At 37.6% G+C, this 20,429-nt stretch overlaps 1 long non-coding RNA gene across 1 annotated transcript; it reads left to right on the top strand.

Moving 5' to 3' along the window:
* The first annotated feature begins 9,727 nt into the window (after positions 1-9,727).
* LOC307053863 lies at positions 9,728-20,324 on the top strand. Its single transcript, XR_013810921.1, has 3 exons — positions 9,728-9,774; positions 18,884-18,981; positions 20,289-20,324. It is a non-coding gene; the product is annotated as an uncharacterized lncRNA (long non-coding RNA).
* Positions 20,325-20,429: the final 105 nt, after the last annotated feature.

The following is a 20,429-nucleotide window of genomic DNA, read 5'->3' as shown; positions in this document are numbered from 1 at the left end:
GAAAATATTCCTAGGGCTGCATTGTTCAACATATTACATGTAGCTATTTAAATTTGAATTAACTAAAGTTTAAAAAATTAAATAAAATTGAACTACCATATGATCTAGCAATTCTACTTCTGGGTATTTATCCAAAGAAAATGAAATGTGTCTCAAAAAGATGTCTGCACCCTTGTGTTCAATTGCAGTGTTGTTCATAATAGCCAAGACATGGGTCAATAAATGAATGGGAAAGGAAGATGTGAGATAGATAGATAGATGTATATACATATAGATGTAATATACACAATAAAATATTATTCAACAATAAAAAAGGAGGAAATCCTGCTATTTGCCACAACATGGATGGATCTTGAGGGCATTATGCTAAGTGAAATAAGACAGAGGAAGGTAAATACTATATGACTGTAGAATCTTAAAAAAAAAAAATTTATATGTGGAATCTTAAAAAAAAAACCTCATACATACAGAGAATAGACTTGCAGTTGCCAGAGGCAGAATGTGGGAGGGGTAGGCAAAATGGGTGAAGGTGGTCGAAAGGTACAAACTTTTAGTTTTAAGATAAATAAGTCCTAGGGATGTCAGGTATGGCATGGTGACTATAGTTAACAATACTGTACTGTGCATCTCAAAGTTACTAAGAGAGTAGATCTTGAAGTTCCTATTGTAAAAAGAAAATTGTAACTATGCAGTGATGGATGCTAACTTGATTTATTATGGTAATCATATATATATATATATATATATATATATATATATATATATATATATATATCACATCATTATATTATACACCTAAAACTAACACAATGTTACATGTCAATTATATTTCAATTTAAAGAAATAAATTTTTAAAAATTAAATAGTTTTTCGGTCGCACAAGTCATGTTTCAAGTGTTCACAAACTACATATGGCTTGTGGCTACCACATTGGACTGTGTAGATATGGAACATTTTCATCATTACAGAAGGCTCTATTGGACAATGCTATTTTAGAGTTTCAGAGCCAATCAGTTTTGACACTGAGAAAACTCTCCTTTCTCCTCTGCATGACTAGATTCTTAATATTTTAATCCTCAGTGAATTGAGCTTTTATAAAATATGAAGGTACATGATATCAGAAGCTTGTAAGAACAGAATATTATTTCTTATTTTAGAGACAGGCCAAGTTCCCTTGATAACTCTATTTTTAAACAGCCTTACTAGGGCCAAAAGACATGTAGAAGTCCAAAGCTGCAAAACTTTTTCCTAGAAGCCTGAATGCCTTTCAGATTGCTTACAAACCATAAAAATTCAGCGCTGGGAGATTTAAAATGTTGAATTAATACCCTCATGCATTCAGCTTTTTCTCAGAAGTTTTCATGGCTTCTCTACTAAGCATACAATGCACATCTTCGTATTACATTCTTTTCCCATATTTGTCATTTTCACTTCCCTTTTGCATGATACATATTTTAATGTGTTAATGCTACATTATTTGCTGATGTGGATAGATATTCATGCGAATGTTATAGAAAAGAGAACTTTCAGGAACATTTTTGGAATACTGTCATCTTAGAGTCTTATAAAACTAGAGACTTTTTATTTGCTTGGCACAAGAAAAATTATGAGTTTTGAATATTTTTAGAGTTCATTATACAGCTCTTCTTCTCCACCAAAGAACAAGCTGAAGAAATCTTTGTCAGAGTTTAAATTTTTCTCCAATTACTTCCTCCAGAAAGACTTAGAAGATTGGGTCATCAAAAACAACATTCGTTGTCTAGGGAAGACATGTTCAAATCTCAGAAAGCTTATCTAATGTTTAGCCAGAATATGTTATTTAATCTGTCTAGAGTGGGAAAATCTGTGTTTAACCTATAAAGTCTCATTATGATTTTTTTTAAACTGTCAGCAGATTATAGGGAGACTGAAAAGACATAGCTTCTTTATAAGCAATATGGCCGCCAACACAGAGCAACACTTCCATGTCCTCCTGGAGCACTGAAGCCCGCATGGAAACAACCTGGCTAGAGAATTCTACATACGTACTTGTGTGATGTTTACTGTGGCTACCACTGCACGGTTCTGGCGCCAGACATCTGAAAATAAATTATTGTGGTGCAGAATGTTATTTTTCATATATGCAGAATTTTTTTTAACTCTTAGGAACCTTTTTTAAATGGAAAGGGATGATTCATACACCACCACCCCCATTTCTTACAGTTAAAGAAAAAGAGACTGACTTTGGAAAACTAACGGACAATATTCAACAATTTGCAAAATGTTTATTAATTTTCTAAAGTTTACTGCAGTCCTCTTAGTATTATCCCAGACCCAGCATGGGTTTATATAAAATAAACCACCAATGATATTAGAATCCAGAGGAAGGAAAGAGTATCAAAGGTTTGGATTGAAATGAACGGTCAAGGTTTTGAATTTCCAGGAAGGGAAGCATTGCGATGAATTCTAGATGGAGTAGGCAGGGAGAGAAGGAGGTGACAGGAATGAGCTAACCTCTGTCAGGAAGAGTAATAATGCAAAATGCTGTCATCAGTGATTTCAGACTTTAGAGTGCACAGGAATCACATTTTTCCAAAATGTAGCTTTTGATAAAATAAGTCTGATTAGAGCCTGAGATTCTGCATTTCTAACAGACTCCCAGGTAATCCAATGCTTTGCTTCCATAGACTACATTTTGAGTAACAAAATTGTGATAGATTCAACTACCACAATCACTAAATAACTCACATTTATATTGATGCTTTGTTGTCTAAGATCGGCTTTCATATGTTTTACTTTATTTGATTCTAAATGAATGAAACAGGATTCTGTGAGTATCTGCTCTTATACGCCACCTCAAATCTTCTACATTGCCTTTCCCAAACTGGATGTGATTAGATATGCCGGCAATAAAAATGCCCCACAGTCAAAGAAGTTTGAAAAATGTTGAGTTAAACATGGTTAGACAAGTCCCTTCACTACAAGACTTTCAGAGCCTTTAACACAAAGGTACATTATGAATCTTCAAGAAAGAGAATTGATCACACATAATGCTTTCTTCATAGTAAAGCTATTAATACTTCCTGGAGTAGCTTCCCTATGCTGTGAATAATGAGGTTTTGCATACAAGTTCTGAGGTCTCATTGCTTCTTAAGTTCATAGATACTACTTTGCTCAGTGCAAGTGGTGACCTATGCCTAAGTGAAAGTTGCTGATAAGAGAGTTTTCAAAGATGACCAAAGCATCAGGTTAGAAATAATGATCACCTTCGGGCCAGTCAGAGCAATCTTAGCAATCAATCAGATGAGGTTGAGCAGAGAGCGACTTCTGTAGAAAACACTGGAAAGAGCATGATGCTGAGAATGTACAGAAGATATGTTACAGAATTAGGATGTTACCATTTCATACGGTACAACATAGCTATAACCTATTAAGAAATGATGGTAGCAAACAGAACGGACCAGTCTTCTGTGTACCAAACAGAAATGGACTGACTCATGAAAAGTAAGGCGTGAAGTGCCCAACCCAGGGATATGGTTTAAACAGAAGTTTTCCAATTGTGCTGCATAGTGCCTTGTAATCATTGCCTTTGCAAGCAAAGACTAAGAGCAAATGTTTTGCAGCACGAGATTTGGGAAGTCTGATCTCACCCCTGCCCACTATGATGACTGGATAAGAAGCTTCTAACTATATAAAATATGTGAAACCCAAAGCTTCAAGAAATACTTCTCTGACGTTTACTTGGACTGGTCATGTTGAAATAAATGGTAGATTGAGGGTTTGCCTACAACAAATGGACACAGGGTGCTGATGGACCACTTCCTTCAGTGAATTCTGAGTAAGCCAATAATGAATTTCTTCCTTTTAACATAAAAAAATGAAAAGAGCTTCAACTAAACTGGCTTTATCTTTTAGGCATATGTAGAATTTTATGCTTTCACACTTCAGGAGGAAGTAGCAAATATACTCTCATGATACCTAATGAGGCTCCCTGATGTCAAAGTTTCATCTTATATGGAACTAGAATGTGATGATTCTCAACATTTAACGGCATCAGAATCACCTGGAAAACTTGTTAAACAGAGATTACTGCAGCCCACCCTAGAGTTTCTGATTCAGCAGGACTGGGATAGGGCCTGACAATTTGAATTTATAACAAGATCTCAGGTGACGCTGCTCTGCTGGCCCAAGACCCACACTTTGAAGAAGACTGCTGGAATGGAAGGAGCCTTAGTGATCACTTGGGCCATCCCTTTTACCTTACAGATGCAGAGTCTGAGGAACATAGAAGAACTTATCACCCAAGCTGGGGCCAGAAACCATCCTCTTGACCACAAGTCATGTGTGCCATCACTGCAGTATACCCCGGTCTCCGCTGCTTCAGTCATGTCCAGTTTCTCAGAATGTCACACAGGTCCTGCCTACACTCTCCTCCTCTCCATTCCTGTATCAGGAAAAATTGTGAAAGACTTTGATGTGGGCAAAAAATTACTGGGTGTCCTGTTCATCTACCTTTCTAGTCTATCTTTGCCTTTTAATGTCTTTCAGCTATTTTATGACTCTAAAAGTTGTAGAAAACTGATAATAATGCAAATGATTCTTGTCTGTAAAAATACAAGTGAACTGGGCCTTGTGAAATAAAATTGATCATTGTGTTATTAACCAGATATGCCTCTATTTGTAAAACTATTTCAGCATTCTCAGTTGCCTGTGTGTATGTGTATGTGTGTGTGTGTGTGTGTGTGTGTGTTTCTTTTAATTCTCTCTTGATTTTGTAACACCTTACTGGGTCCCACATTAAGTAATGAGTTAAGTAAAATCACTGGCATGTGCTCATTTCATATTTGTATATCACAATTTTACTTTTTTTAAAAAAAATTATCTTTTAACATCCTAAAAAAGGGGAGTCTTCTTTTTTTTTTTTTTTTTTTTTTTGCGGTACGCGGGCCTCTCACTGTTGTTGCCTCTCCCGTTGCGGAGCACAGGCTCCAGACGTGCAGGCTCAGCGGCTATGGCTCACAGGCCCAGCCGCTCCGCGGCATATGGGATCTTCCCGGCCCGGGGCACGAACCCATGTCCCCTGCATCGGCAGGTGGACTCTCAACCACTGCGCCACCAGGGAAGCCCCAGGGGAGTCTTCTTGAATGACAGATTAAGGACCTTCAAAAATCAGCTCCTTCATAGAAGCAATAAAAGCAGTGGCAAAAATTGTCCAAATCAACTTTTTCCGGAAGTCTGGAAATTAACTAAAGGATTGCAAAATTCCAAGGAGTGTTTATCAAGAAAAATCGTTGAATTTTGGTAAGAACAGCTAGCTGCTTTGTGGCATTTTAACTTGACCTAATCCCATCTTCCTCTCCCCATCTCCATGGTAACCTTGAAAACAAAAGGCATCACAACTATGGTAGTTGTGCAAACTAGCAGTCTAGCAACCACTGGAGAGGGTAGAACAGATTTAGAACTTCCCAAAAGCCCTGTAGTTGTTAAGATTTGACCAGTGCAGCAGCTCATTGAAAATCCCCATTCTCAGGGCTTATATTTATTTGACCTGACTCAGGACATGCTCTGTGTCAACAGCCCCATCTCTAGGGAATTTGCTGGAAAAAAACAATCAGTGACAATTGTTTAATATTGCATCTGCCTGGGATGATGCTACTGGGCAGAGTTAACCAAAACATTTAAAAAGAACAACTGGGGAATGAGAGGTCCATGCAGGACTTTTAAAAGCTCACGCATATTCTTAGGAATCTAGAAGACCATCATAGGGCTGTGTGTTTGCACAGGAAAGACCAAAGAAAGTTCTAAACTCTCATTGTTAGCTTGCCTTGATGCTCTGCACAAGCAGAAAGTAAAGGCTAAGGTAGAGTTGTAAACTGCCTGCAGGATCACTGAACATATACCCCAACACACACATATAGCCAATCAACAAAAGCTGGGAGAGTTACTGGTTCAAAGCATTTATGAGAATCTCTTCTAATCATTAGCTGAGACTTCAATGGCCACACATGACAAAGAATACAGACTTTATAGAATTAGTCCAGGAAAGTCACAAAAAATGAATTAAAAAACAGCAACAATAATAACAAAAACAAAAATAGAAACAACAACAAATCCTGGAGACAAGACAGTGTCTGATTGTCAGAGTCACAGCAATACATTATTTTAAATGTCCAGTTTTCAACAACAACAAAAAATGAGATACACAAAGAAATACAAATGCATAGCCCATCCAAAAAAATAAATAAATAATCAGTCAATTCTCCCTGACAAAGTCCAGATTTGGACTTACTAACGAAAGACTTTAAGATGAATTTTTTAGTTCATCTAGTGAACGAAAGGAAACCATGTCTAAAGAATTCAATGAAAGTATAATAATTCAAAAATACAATTAAGAAGACAATTCCATTTAAAAAAATATAAAAAATAAAGTATTTAGGAATAAGTTTTTTTAAAGCATAAAACTTGTACTGAAAATCTGTAAAACATCATTGAAAGAAATTAATATCTAAATAAATGCAAAAATATCCCATATTCATGGATCAGAAGACTCTATCCTTAGGATGGCAATATTCCACTAATTGATATATAAATTCAACTCAATCCCTATCAAAATCCCATCTTCTCTTTTTTGCAGAAATTGACAAGCTGATTCTAAAATTTATACGGAAATTCATGGAAACTGAAATACACAAAGCAATCTTGAAAAAGATGAAGAAATCTGTAAGATTTAGACTTCCCAGTTTCAAAACTTACTACAACATTACAGTAATTTAGACAATGTGGTGCTGGTGTAAGGATAGACATATAGATTAATGGAACAAAACTGAGTTCAGAAATAAACCCTTACATTGATGATCAATTGGTTTTCAGCAAGACAATTCAATTGATAAACAATAATCCTTTCAACAAATGATGCTGAAACAATTGGATGCAAAAGAATAAAATTGAACCCCTACCTAAACACCATATATAAAAATTAACATAAATTTGACCATGACATTGGGTTAGGCAATGTTTCTTTAGATATGACACTAAAAGCACAAGCAACAAAAGAAAAAATAGATTAATTCAATTTCATAAAAAGTAAAACCTTTTTGTGGTTTTATTTTACAGTAAAGAAAGTGAAAAGACAGCCCACAGAATTATAGAAAATATCTGTTAATCATATTATATATCTGATAAAGGGCTTATATCTGGAATAAAAACAAAACAAAACTCTCACAACTCAACAATAAAAAGAACCTAATGAAAAAAGGAGGAAGAATTTCCTCCTTGTAAATGATACTCATGAAAAGATACTCACTATTAGTCATTAGGAAAATGCAAATCAAAATCACAAGTCAATACCACTTCATACCCACTAGATGGCTGTAATCAAAAAGACCAGTAAGAACTATTGAAAAGGATGTGGAAAAGTTGAAACTGTCAGACATTGCTGGAGGGAATGTAAAATGATGCAGCCACGTTGGAAAGCAGTTTGGTAGTTCCTCAAAAAGTTAAACATAAAGTTGTCCTAGGTATATACCAATTCCTACTCCTACCCAAGAGAACTGAAAACATAGGCTCCCCCCAAAATTTATAAATTAATATCCATAACAGCATTTTCATAATAGCTAAAGAGTAGAAACAACTCAAATGTCCATCAACTGTTGAATAGATAAAATGTGGTATATCCATGTAATGGAATATTATTCAGCATGAAGTACTGATACATGCAACAACATGGATGAAACAATATTTTTCTAAGTGAAAAAATCAGACTCAAAAGACCACATATTATATGATTCATTTTATATGAAATGCCCAGAATGAGCAAATCCATGGAAACAGGAAGTAGATTAGTGGTTGCCAAGGGTTGAAAAAGGGGGAGTAACAGCTAATGAGTACCAGGTTTCTTTTGGGGGGTAGTAAAAACATTTTGAAATTGAATAGTGGTGATAGTTGCACGACTCTGTGAATATACTGAAAATCACTGAATCGTACACCTTATTTTTTCCAGGTTTATTGAGATATAATTAACATATAGGATTGTTTAAATTCAGGGTGTACAGTGTCATGATTTGATGCAACTGTGTACTGTGAAATGATCACCACAGTAGGCTTAGTTAACACCTCCATCACCTCATATAATTATCATTTCTTTTTGGTGATGAGAACACTTAGATATACTCTCTTAGCAACTTACAAGCATAAAATATGATCTGTTAACTATAATCACCATATGGTACATTAGATTCCCCAAAACTTATGCATTTTATAACTGAAAGTTTGTGCCCTTTGACCAAAATCTCCCCATTCCCCCACCCCCTGCCCCTGACAACCATTCTACTCTCTGTTTCTATGAGTTTGATTTTTTTTTTAGATTCCACATATAAGTGAGATCACACATATTTCAAGGTCCATCCATGTGGTCACAAATGGCAAGATTTCCTTCCTTCTCTGGATAAATAATACTATATATTACAGCTTCTTTATACATTTATCTGTTGACAAACACTTGTTTCCATATCTTGGCTATTATGAAAAATGCTGCAATGAACGTGGAAGTGCATATTTCTCTTCAAGATCCTGATTTCATTTCCTTTGGCTATATGCCCACAAGTGGGATAGATGGATCATATGATAGTTCTATTTTTAATTTTTTGGGGAACCTCCATACTATTTCCCATAGTAACTGCACCAATTTACATTCCCCCTAACAGTGCAGAGGGATTCCCTTTTCTCCACATCCTTGCTAATATCTTGTGTCTTTTGATAATAGCCACTCTAACTTGTGTGAAGTGATACCTCATGGTGGTTTTGAGTTGTATTTCCCTGATGATTAGTGATGTTGAGCGTCTTTTCATGACACTCTTTGGAAAAATGTCTATTCTGTTCCTCTGCCCTTTTTTTTTTTTTTTTTTTTGCTATTGAGTTGTATGAATTCCTTATATATTTTTATATGAACCCCTTATCAGATATATGGTTTGCAAATATTTTCTCCTATTCTATAGGTTGCCTTTTTATTTTGCTGAACATGTCCCTGTTAACCAAACTGGAACACTGAATGTATCTTCCCCACAAAAATAATACTACATGTACTTCAGCCACTTGGCAGTAGGATATGCTTGGTGGGCAAACCCAGGAGTCCTCCTAACAATCTTAGAGGATATGTAAGAAACAGAAACTGCATTCCCACTTCCAAACAACCAGTTTATAAATAAACGTTTAGATCAAACTCATTCTTCTGTTCTTCAGCCAAAGATTTTTTATGTCTGTCCTTCTTTCTGTTTGTAAGCAAACTGATGCTGCAGTTCTACAGGAAACTCCTGAATATATGTTCTGAAAACTTACCTCCTGTGACCCAGGACCTTGGCCAGAGAGAGCACAAGAGGAAGATGGAGCAGGGGTTTTCCTGAAGGTGTGGCAATAGTAATGACTCATGCTACTTCCTTATTCTAACATTTTCCATCAGTGGGGTGGAGAAAGCCCAGTCAGGCCTGGGGGAAGCCATCTTTATTTAGAGGGTGCCCTTTGTATCACGACTGCTTTTTGTTTTCCTTTTGTGGCAAGGCAAAGCAGGGAAATTAAAATGCAGAACAAGATAGAGTTTAAGATGACAAGAAGAGTCATCTGTTAAATAAATACAACATACACTAAAATTAATTCCCTAGTGTATGCAAAAAAGAAAGGCAAACTCAGCATATTTGTTTTTTGTGTGTAGTCAGGTACTAAATGACTCTTGAATCATACAAAGCCAATAAAGAGAAAAGAGACCAAGGGGAAAAAAGAAGAGAGAGGAGCGCAAAGAAGAGGGTAAGTGTGAACATAAATTAGCTTTCCAATGTGGGTAGTCTAGATAGTATCTCAGTTCCCCAAACGATGTTTGTTTTGTAATTTCACTGCATTACTCTTTCAGATGTTTTCTCTCTGGGTGGCTAGAGGTCCACAGTTCCAGCCTCTAAATCTGTCTGTTAAAGTAAAGCACTCATGTCCTTTCTAGGCCTCTCCACTCATAAAAAAGAGGAATAATTGAAGTTTTTATACCTTGAGAGATTTCTCAAAGTATTGCACGGAGATTAAACATCAGCAATTATATAATGCTATCCATAGCCTAAAACTGAGGGGAAAGAAGCCAAGTTGTTGAAGAAACCAGAGCCAAGAAAGGATTGCTGTTTGGTTCATTGAACCATACTGGTTTTGAAATACTATAACTCAGATCATTCAGTGAAAGAAATATGTTTGCTTAAAATTTTTTCTTCTTTATTAAAAAGAGAGACAGAGTAAAGAAGGCATGAATTGCTGTTGCATAAAATGGGTATAATTATACCCACTGTATGTGAGGCAATAAAAATTAAATTTTAAAAATTATAGGTAAAAAACTACAGATAAAACAGTGTCTGGCACATGTATCGGTAAGACTTGTCTGTCATAGTTTTTCCTTTTATTGTTCTTACTCATTGTTATTATTATAGAAGTGGATCTGAGAGTGACAGAGTGCCTGCAGTAAATGGATGATTGATCCAAATCATTCAGAATGCTTGTGTTGTATCTCATGGACCATGTACAGAAAATAGAATGATATTTTAGTTTGTATTTGAAAGTATAATTAGTTGATACCAGACCCTCAAAAGAATCCTTAATTTTCATGTTATTATCCAAAATGAATTTCAGTGCCAAATTCCTGTATGTGAATCTTTGACCGCCCCAATAATGAATTGTATTCACTAGCTAATTTCTGAATCTTGAATTATTTATAAATACAAATATGTAAGATGCACCAAAAAGCACCTTTTAAAGAAAAAATATGAGAAAAAAAAGTGAAAGATTTTAAACTTTACTAAGTGTCCTGTCCAACTCATACATCCGTGTTATCTAGGCCTTTGTTTGCCTCTAACTAGGCTATTTCACAAACTTTTAGATACAGAAGTTAACTTAGAGAAAATTAATTGTCGTGCAAGTAATGCCTGTCCATAGAAATGCAAATTGTGTTCCTGTGGATATTGACCAGTTTTACCAATTTTGCATCTATTTATAAATTCACATTCTTTATCTGACTATAAATGGGTGCTTCTCTTTTGCACTGGTTGCAGAAGCTGTTGGTCTCTCATTAATTCCTGAATTAAATATTTGATACATGTACATTTTATATTGTATGAAAGTCATGATCTTACCCTCATTGAAAATTTATCCTTTAATAAGTATAATCTTCAAATTTATATGACTCCGAGGAACACATCTGAAATTCAAACAAGTTACCTCCCTTGCAAACTGTCTAGCCAAGGCCAGAATTATCTTCTTGTGGTTCCTGAACAGTCATTGTTAGAAAATCAGTAAGTCAAACATGGTTGTCTGAGCTTACTAAGTAAAGAGCAGTGCTCTGGGCATTTTGGGATAGCTTCTTCTACACACACACACACACACACACCTGCAGAGTTTCTAAGGCAACATACAAATAGTTTAACAAAATGAGTTAAGATCTGTCTAAAGGACTTCCTGAAGAGATGTGGAAGCCACATGTAAGTTAAAACAGGACAGCAATATTTGCCCATCTCACAAGAGTTTATTTAAGGCTACTACTCTTTGATGTTTTAAATTAAATTTTAATTAATGTCTTTTGAGATAGAAAAGCATTGAAAACATTTTGTTCTCATATTTTATTATTATAGTTGTATTTTTTTAAATATAAGAATAGAACTCTTCAGCCTTTCTCTAGGAAATAGGCTGCTAAAACTTCAGACCTTTCTTTTTACTTATTTTAATCTTACATAATTACAGAATTGAATATTTTACAACTATAATACCATTCCAGTTAAGTAACATTTTATATAATTGAAATAATTATATGGGAGGAAGTTGGTCAACCCAACTATATAACTATTCCTGTAGGTTATAGAATTTTAAAGACATTTAAAACATATTTCTATGGGAAGGTGTAGTGTTTCTAACAAAAGTGGTATCAAACTATAATCATATGAGTAGCTGAAGATTATAAATAATGACCTTTTAATGATTATGACTAATGATATTAGTGGGTGTTTAATAGAAAAAGGGAGAAAGTATGAGAATTTAATTGTGTGTCATCGATGTGGAGCACTTAATAAAAGATGACAGAAACCTAGAGAGAGCTTTTTAGAATGAACTGCAATATCTGTTTTCAAAATTATTAATACTTCTTTTACTTGTGAGTATTCTTCATGCATTGCCTGTTATTAAACTTATTAGAAGGTGAAATAATTTTGTCAGTCACTACTCAGGCATCACTTCCCCTGCAAAATAATCCTTGATGTCTACAAGACAGAAATGTTCTTTCCTTTCTGCTCACACAGTGTATATGCCATAAGTGCTCAGTAATTGCTATTTATACATGGATCTATATCTATAAGCATGGTATAACGGAAACAACATAGAAGTTGGAGTCAAATCAGAATGAATTCCAAAACAATTTCTCGTTGAGTGATCATAGATGAGCAAATAAACATTATGAACCTGAGCAAGATGTGCATAACAATTGTTATAGTATTATTATTTATTTATTTATTTAATTTTTTTTTGGCGGTATGCGGGCCTCTCACTGCTGTGGCCTCTCCTGTTGTGGAGCACAGCTCTGGACGTGCAGGCTCAGCGGCCATGGCTCATGGGCCCAGCCGCTCCGTGGCATGTGGGATCCTCCCGGACCGGGGCACGAACCCGTGTCCCCTGCATCGGCAGGCAGACTCTCAACCACTGCGCCATCAGGGAAGCCCTGTTATAGTATTATATATATATAATATAATATATATATAATAATATATATAATATAATATATATAATATAGTATTATAGTATTATATATATATATACACACACACTAGTATATATATATATATATATATATATATATATATATATATATATTTACACACACACAATAGTGTTATAGTATTATCATCAAGATTAAGGGAAATTACATATGTTGTTACCTGGAGCATAGTGAATGCTCAATAAGATTATGTAAGTATTTCCACCTCTTTCCTATATCATAAATAAGCTATTTTTGTCTGTTTCATTATATATTTGCCATAGAGTGTATTACCATATTTACTATAAAATGCTAAATAGATATTATAATAAAAAATTGGAAAAACCTAACATTGCAAGTTCCTTTAACGTTGTTAGTATCGTTAGTATTTCTCACACCATCCCTCTTGTTTTGATAAGTCATCATTAGTATTCATTTTTTCCTCGCCTTCACTAGAAATGGTGTTTTGTCACCAGTGTTTGAAACAAATGAAAATGGTTGAGAAATTCATGATCCTTGCAAAATGCTCCTGGTGTTTCTTCTTCATTATTTACAGAGAGAGACTAATGCCCAAACTTGCTGAGCTGGGTAAGGATGAAACTTTCACCCAGGCTCCATCCTTCCTGTTCACAAACTTTGGCCTAGGTGAAGGGGGCAGGGGTGGTCAGAGGAGTGAGACTCTGACATGTGAGGAGTCACCCAGCCTGACTCAGCCATATAGCTGTGTGTCTCACCACCCAGCTCACACATTCTCACACTGGCCAAGCCAGATTCCAGCCAGTCCTGAACCTGCCACTGTCTTTTCCCCTGAGATGTCATCTACCTGAACTCCATTTCCTAACATTTTGGCCTGCGTCCTTTGCAGCTCAACTTACTTCCCATCTTTTCTGAATTATCTCCCTTTCTCTAATAACCCCCTTGCACTCCCCACCCCACCACAAGAAACAAAAATAATCTCTTGTAGGCCATATTCCTTTCTCGTAGGGTTGACAGAATACAGGAAGTCCAGGCAAATCTTAATTTTAATAAACAATTAAAATCTTTTAGTATTAGTATGTCCCAAATATTCCATGAGATGTATATATACTATCTGTTGTTTATCTTGAATTCAATTTTAATCGGGCACCCTGTATATTTGTTTAGTAAATTGTGCACCCCTGCTCTCCTGTCTTGCACTGTAGTATGGTACTATGTCACTTGCCTTGTATCATACCATGAGTCATAGGTGTTATCCAGGCTGCAGGCTCTTGAAGGCCAGGAACAGTGTCTAATTCCTTTGTGTCACCACCACTTCTACCTCACCCTTCCTGATGCTCCACACCAGTGTCTTAAATGCCACTGAGAGAGCTGGACTACGGTCCTTATTCATTCTTTCATTCCTTCCTTCAGTTAACAAATATCCATTAAATACCTACCAGCTGCCAAGCACTGAAGTATATTCTGCAGATACAACTTTAAACAAGATACAACTACTGTCCTCAAGGAGCTCCCAGCTCATGCAGGAAGACAGGCATGTCAGGAAGCCATTTCAATCAGTACGATAAATTCTAAAATAGGGTAAGATGTCATGAAGAACCTAGGGGTAAAACAAGAATAAAGACACAGACCTACTTGAGAATGGACTTGAGGATATGGGGAGGGGGAAGGGTAAGCTGTGACAAAGCGAGAGAGAGGCATGGACATATATACAGTACCAAACGTAAGGTAGATAGATAGTGGGAAGCAGCCGCATAGCACAGGGAGATCAGCTCGGTGCTTTGTGACCGCCTGGAGGGGTGGGATAGGGAGGGTGGGAGGGAGACACAAGAGGGAGGGGTTATGGGAACATATGTATATGTATAACTGATTCACTTTGTTATGAAGCAGATACTAATAAAAAAAAAATAAAATAAACTAGGGTAAGATGTGAACACAGGGGAAAGGCACCAAACCTAGTCTTCAGGGGTCCAAGGAGACGTCTGAGAGGAAACAGCAGTGGGGCGGAGACCTAATCATTAATAAGAGTTAACCAGGGGATGGCAAAGAAGGCATTCCAGACAGAGAGCGTGGCATGAACAAAAGCTGAAAGTAAGAAAGAACATGGCATCAATGTTTAATCACTTAATTAAATCTTCCTTTTAGTTCAAGATTTTTCTGACCCATGGATGCCACTGTCTTTTGAGGACTCAAGCCTCTTAACAGGTTTTCTCAAGAAATTCAACGATGACAGCTCTTCTTTCTCTCTTACCTCATCACCTCTAGGCTGGTTTCTTTTCTCCTTGTAATCTAAGCATTTTGTTCAATAACGTAGAGCTAAAAGTGACCAACTGTCTTGGCTTCCTCACCTTCCTTTCATCAGTCTCACTCTCCCTGCTCCATCCAAGGTTCTTTCTTATTTTTCCCTCTGTTTACTCCTTCCAACTCTTGTTCTCCCATGGAGACTGACGCCTCTAACCATAGCTACTTTCTAATCCTCTTCAGGTGATTCCACTCACCCCTCATTCTCTCTTTCCTACGTAACCCAACCATACTCCATATAGTAGTGGTGAGACATTTGTAGGGTTCCAACACTAAAAGTGCAATCACAAGAGAAAAGAAAATCACATCCCTGGTGAGAGGGATAAAAAAAAGAAGAAAGGAAGTTCGCAGGTGAAACCCATTGAAGTAAAGCTGCTTCTTTACAATGCCTTTTGGATTAATCAGCTGTTCTTAGTCATTTCCACAACCCTAGCTTGTAGCACAAAGCAAGCACTCAGTAAACTGTTGACGTAAGAATTTACCTTTTTCTGGGCTTCCCTGGTGGCGCAGTGGTTGAGAGTCTGCCTGCCGATGCAGGGGACACCCGTTCGTGCCTCGGTCCGGGAAAATCCCACATGCCACAGAGCACCTGGGCCCGTGAGCCATGGCTGCTGAGCCTGCGCGTCCGGAGCCTGTGCTCCTCAACGGGAGAGGCCACAACAGTGAGAGGACCGCGTACCGCAAAAAAAAAAAAAAAAAAAAGTACCTTTTTCTAATTTTCTAATTTACCTTGTTCTAATTAAATCTTCAGTTATGGCAAGTGGTAGAATTGAAAAAATATGATGAACAGTAGCTAGCTGTCTGTATAAGTGTGAAGCTAGGAATTTGAATATAGAATTTGTGATGACATGGTATTTGTGATGGTTAATTTTATGTGTCCAGTTGACTGGGTCTCAGGATGCCCTGATATTTGGTGAAACATTATTGTGGGTGCTTCTACGGGGGTGTTTGGGGGTGAGAGTAACATTTAAATTGATAGACTGAGTAAAAGAGATTGCTCTCCCTAATTGGGTGGGCCTCGCTCAATCATTTGAAGGCCTGACTAGAGCAAAAAGGCTTACCCTCCCCCAAGTAAGAGATTCTTCCTGCCTGAAAGTTGTAAAATTGGGACATCAGTCCCTCCTAGGTCTCAAATGTGCTGGCCTTGGACAAGAACTACACCACTGGCTCTCCTGGTTCTCAGGCCTTCAGATTCAGACTGGGATGCACACTATCAACTCTCCTGAGTCTCCAGCTTACAGACTCACCCTGAAGATCTCAGAAGTTACCTGTCTTCATAATCGCATGTGTATATATATATATATATATATATATATATATATACACATACACATATATGTATATATATGTATTTATATATATGCTATTGGCCCTGTTTCTCTGGAGGGTCCTAATACAGTATCACAGGAAATAAGGTAATCAGAAGCTACTTTGATTATAATACCTGCCTCTAATTTGCCTTATAAATTTTTCATGATCCAGGTACATCCTTTCTCCCTGGGTAATTAGATCACTCTTTACTACATGTGGGTGATTTGATTCTTATAGGCCATTTTTCCATATTAAATGTCAAGGTCCTTTGAAGAATATTCCTAGTTTATTTGGTAGGAATCGATCCCCTACAAACAGCTCCACAATGTTTGCCACTTGCGTATCCATGACAATAAAGCTGCCTCAGGTACCACATCATATTAAGGGTGGTCAGAAGACAGGAAAATGTCTGTGAGCTCTGATATTCAGGAATAAAAGGTAAAAAACTAGGTTAAAACCAAGTAATGCTTTCTCATCAGACACTCTTCTGTCCCATACTGTTATACAAAAGTAAAGATTGCAGAAGTAATAGAAGATGCAAAGACATGGAATGAGGGGATGAGGTGAGAGTTTAGTGAGGACTTCAAGGACATCAAAGTGCTAAACGTGTAACACTAAGCAGGGCCAACATCACAGATGTGCCGTCTGCACAGCTGCTCAGAAGGGCCCTGCACTGACTTTAGCGGTCTACTGTCACCATCTTGAGACTCTTAATAAGTTTTGAAACAAGGGGTCCCAAATTTTCATTTTGCTCTTGGCCTTGCAAATTACAAAATTGGTCCTGATGCTAAGTAAATCTTCCTTTAAGTTTGGTAACCAGTTATAGGTTAAAAATAAATGTTTATTCAACTTTCCACCTACCGATTATTCTAATGGTCTTATGTTAGGATCCAAGAATAATAGCAAACCAAACTGAAATCCCATCATCCCATGCTCTTCCCACAGATGGAAAGAACAGCAGGCAAGAAAAGACCTTGAGCAACAACCTTCAGGAACTATGTAACAACCGGTCCTCGTGCAGAGCTTGAGAAGAGATGCAAGCTAATTAGCAGTATTTACAAGAGCTTGGATAACTGCTTCTAAAATCAAGGACTGAACCTCTAATAATGGGATGACATTGGCCCCCCGCCAGTGAAATGGCTTCAAAATGCCCAGTCGAGGAAATGAGTAAAATAATTTGGCACCATTGTCAAAACCTTCTTTCTCCATCCTTCACTCTTGACAAACTTCCCTTGGTGTAAGAAAAAAAACTGCCTACAATCTGCAAGTGTATTACTTTCTATATAAAAATAATCACTCTGACTTCCATTCAGGCATTAAAAGAGACCAAATATCATATTTCCAGGTTTTAGACAACACATTCATATAAACACAAATGTGCATCAGAGCTTTCCATTTGTCGAAGCATTTGTATTTAACATACTCTGGATAGGCATTAAAAGTGAAGGAATTTGAATATGATTAATATATTCCAAGAACTCTCATCTGGTGGGACAGAGGAAGGCACTGCCACCCAATTTGATAAATGGAGAACTTGGCCTGCTGATTTGGCAATACTTCTGACCAGCTACCAAAATAAAAGACTGCACCAACATCACTGCTGACTCACAGCTGTCCTGAAGGTTTGAGTTTCCCTCCTGTGGCAGAATAGCCTACTTGTACCCTACATGTTTCACCCCTATACTTCTCTCCTTCTTCAATGCTAAGTTCCAGGCAATAAGATTGTATTAGTCAGAGTTTGCAGAGAAACAAAACCAATAGACATACATATATAGAAAGATTTATTATAAGAAAATGATTCAAGTGATTATGAAGACTGATAAATCACAAATCTGCCATCTGCAAGCTGAAGACCTAGGAAAGCCAATGGTGTAGCTCCCATATGAAGGCCAGCAGGCTTAAGATTCAGAAGGAGCCAATGTTTCTGTTCTATTCTAAAGGCAAGAAAGAACCAATATCCCAGCTCAATGCAGGCAGGCAAGAAGAGTTCTCATAGAAAAGTCAGCCTTTTTGCTCCATTCAGCCCTTCAACTGATTGAGTGAGGCCCACCAACATTAGGGAGGGCAATCTGCTTTATTCAGTCTTCCAATTTAAATATAAATCTCATGCAAAAGCACCCTCACAGACACACACAGAATAATGTTTGCCCAAACATCTGAGCACCCTGTGGCCCAGTCAAGTTGACACATAAAATGAACCATCTCAGGAAGGTCATTGGAAGCATATTGTGGCAGCTCCCAGGATAATCAGTCCACACCTAGGCTGCTCCCCTTCTTTGTCTCTTCCTCCTCCAGCTGCCACCATCTTGGACCATGACAACAGGGACATACCTAAATAATGGCAGAAAAATTTGGGTCCCTGAAGATTTTATGGAGCAGAAACCCAGCCCAGGACTCTATATCCCCAGTCTTCTACATCAGAGAAGAAAGAAACTTGCACCTCGTTTAATCTGCTGTTATTTGGTGATGATGGTTTGTGGAAAAGGAGGGGATCTGTGAAAGCTGATGCTAATCCTAACTGATATGTCTCCCTTTTTCTCCCATTTCACACTACAGGAGAGAATGATGGATTGGGCAACAAATTAGCTAAAGTACCTATGACTAGGAAGAGAGAAAACCCTAAGGCCTGTGTAGCCCTCAACTCTACAGTGAAGGTAACAATCGAACTTTATACAGCACAGTAAAGCTTTTGTGCAGCCTTTCATGACATTACTTTATATCTTTCCAAAAATAACCTTGTGAGGCAGAGAAGACTTATGTTATTTTTCTGTTGTTGTTTTTTGGATTTTTGTGGGTTTTTTTGTGGTACACGGGCCTCTCACTCTTGTGGCCTTTCCCATTGTGGAGCACAGGCTCCGGACACGCAGGCTCAGCAGCCATGGCTCACGGGCCCAGCCGCTCCACGGCATGTGGGATCTTCCCAGACCAGGGCAGGAACCCGTGTCCCCTGCATCGGCAGGTGGACTCTCAACCACTGCGCCACCAGGGAAGCCCAAGCCTTATGTTTTAATCCTCATTTTTCTCTCTGAAAAACCTAGGATTGTCATTGCTTAGATGATAATTTGGTTTTGATTCTTCATATTAAGCTAAGCAAAACCATGCAGTATCAAGTGCGCAACAATATCTTATTCAATAGAATTCTATCCCTTTACAAACACTTATGGGGAGCTTTAAAACTTCTTTATAAATGCAAATTAAGTCTTAAAGCAAGATTATAACAGTGAAATTCTGTTTTAACCTGATGGACACCAAAATGACCTTGCTAAATTTAAACTGCATTTCAATGGAAACCCATGGTCACTGTGGAACCAAAGGATATGGAGCCTGTTGTTTGTTTGCTGTGACCGTTTGCAGATAAAGCAAGGAAACACTATTATTTGTGTCACAGCGCATGTTAGCATTAAATGCTAGGAGAAATCCTAAAGCTGCAAGAACTCTTTAATTTAGCCCAGAGTTTCTCAAACTTGTGTGACCATAAATCAAGAAAGTCTTGCTTTGGGGGTTTTCACACCAACAATAAAGAGGTTCCCTTTTTCTTATTTCTGGACCAGCTAGCTATAGGTCAATGCATGCCACTCAGTAGGCTTAATATAAGTTATTGCAATCTCTACAACTATTATTCTTTTTTTTTTTTTTTTTTTTTGCGGTAGGCGGGCCTCTCACTGTTGTGGCCTCTCCCCTTGCGGAGCACAGGCTCCGGACGCGCAGGCTCAGCGCCATGGCTCACGGGCCTAGCCGCTCTGCGGCATGTGGGATCTTCCCAGACCGGGGCACGAACCCGTGTCCCCTGCATCGGCAGGCGGACTCTTAACCACTGCGCCACCAGGGAAGCCCTACAACTATTATTCTTATTAGCACCCTAAATATCTGTATTGACAATATTGCAATGGTTGTGTAATGGTTTGGGGGTGGGGGGTCAGTGTACTCCAATGCCATCAACACTCATCTCTCTCTACTTTAGAGAAAAGGAGAACAGACCACCAAATAGAGATTTGCACACAGACCACAATGACCCCGTGGTAAGTCTTGGGTCTTCTTTATTGCCTGGGATCTGGGAACTGACCGCTGTGTTCACCGTGTTCATTTCCAGATATCATAAAAC

This window comes from Hyperoodon ampullatus (genome assembly GCF_949752795.1).
Source record: "Hyperoodon ampullatus genome assembly, chromosome: 5".
Classification (NCBI taxonomy): domain Eukaryota; kingdom Metazoa; phylum Chordata; class Mammalia; order Artiodactyla; family Ziphiidae; genus Hyperoodon; species Hyperoodon ampullatus.
Note: the sequence above shows the minus strand (reverse complement) of the source record. Positions and strands in the feature narration are given on the sequence as shown.